The sequence below is a fragment of the Lathyrus oleraceus genome, chromosome 3 (assembly GCF_024323335.1).
Source record: "Lathyrus oleraceus cultivar Zhongwan6 chromosome 3, CAAS_Psat_ZW6_1.0, whole genome shotgun sequence".
In the NCBI taxonomy this organism is placed as follows: Eukaryota; Viridiplantae; Streptophyta; class Magnoliopsida; order Fabales; family Fabaceae; genus Lathyrus; species Lathyrus oleraceus.
This window is the reverse complement of record NC_066581.1, coordinates 425,285,490-425,287,000: the sequence shown is the minus strand read 5'-3', so window position 1 is coordinate 425,287,000 and position 1,511 is coordinate 425,285,490. Positions and strand designations below refer to the sequence as shown.

The 1,511-nt window shown below is 42.4% G+C and overlaps 1 pseudogene; it reads left to right on the top strand.

The window, feature by feature from the left end:
• Window positions 1-413: 413 nt before the first annotated feature.
• LOC127133856 (uncharacterized) lies at window positions 414-513 on the top strand (annotated as a pseudogene).
• Window positions 514-1,511: the final 998 nt, after the last annotated feature.

Genomic DNA, 1,511 nt, shown 5'->3' with positions numbered 1-1,511 from the left:
AATAGGGGCTTCCTTGAGCGTAGTTCACTTGCTCTGCTTGGATTCCAGTCAAGAGTTGACATTCCGCAGGAGTGTGACCTTGGATTCCACAGACCTCGCAATTCTGAGTTATAGCAACTACGGCGGCTGGGGGTGATACGTTTAAACTTTCAATTTTCTGGACCAAAGCATCCACTTTTGCATTAACGTGATCAAGGTTACTTATCTCGTACATGCCAGTTTTCGTTTGAGGTTTTTCCACCGTTGTTCGTTCGGTTCCCCACTGATAGTGGTTTTGGGCCATGCTCTCGATAAGCTGGTATGCATCAGCATAAGGTTTGTTCATTAGTGCACCACCTGCAGCGGCGTCTATTGTTAACCTTGTGTTGTATAAGAGACCATTATAAAATGTGTGAATTACTAACCAGTCTTCCAAACCATGGTGTGGGCAAAGTCTCATCATGTCTTTGTATCTTTCCCATGCTTCGAAAAGAGACTCGTTGTCTTTCTGTTTAAATCCGTTTATCTGGGCTCTTAACATAGCTGTTTTGCTTGGCGGAAAATATCGGGCAAGAAAAACTTTCTTCAACTCGTTCCATGTGGTGACTGAGTTGGAAGGGAGAGATTGAAGCCATCTTCTAGCGCTATCTCTTAATGAGAAGGGAAAAAGACGAAGTCGAATTGCCTCTGAAGTGACACCATTAGCTTTAACAGTATCAGCGTATTGGACAAATACGGATAAATGAAGGTTTGGATCCTCGGTAGGATTTCCAGAGAATTGGTTCTGTTGCACAGCCTGCAACAGCGAAGGTTTGAGTTCGAAGTTGTTTGCTTCGATTGCGGGCGGAGCAATACTTGAATGCGGTTCATCTTGCGATGGAGCGGCGTAATCTCTAAGAGCACGAGCTGGTTCTGCCATCTCGGGTGAAAGAAGAAGATCTTTGAGATCAGGAAATTCGATAGGAGGGAGATTGTTTTCAGCACGGTATTCCCGAATTCGTCGTAAGACTCGGAGATACAGTTCGATATCGTTGATTCGTAAATAGAGTGGTTCGCCTTGTGAGCGAGTGCGTGGCATACAAATCAACGAAAGAAAGAATAGAAGGAAAAGAAACCTTAGTCTCTACAGCGTAACGGAAGAGTTACGATATCGATTAAATAAAAGTCCCCGGCAACGGCGCCAAAAACTTGATCGCTCGACTGTGTGAGTCGAGAATGGGATACAAACTGCAAGTGCACAGTTCTATCGCGTAGTTTTAAAAGATATCGATCCCACAGGGACTTATGAATCGATATACCGTTATCTAAGGTTACTACGTAAAGCTAAGGTGAAAAATGTTTGATTGTTTGGGGAAAAACTAAAGGCTAAACTAAGATCTAGCTTAAATATTAATAAAACGGATATCGGTATGTAGTTCGTCAAAACTAGGGAATCAAGTCTTTGTCGGTTTCTTGGTTTTAAAATAAATCGTTTCGGTTAACTTTATTGGTTAAAGGTTTTATCTCAAACTCTCGCTCTGTTGAATAAACCA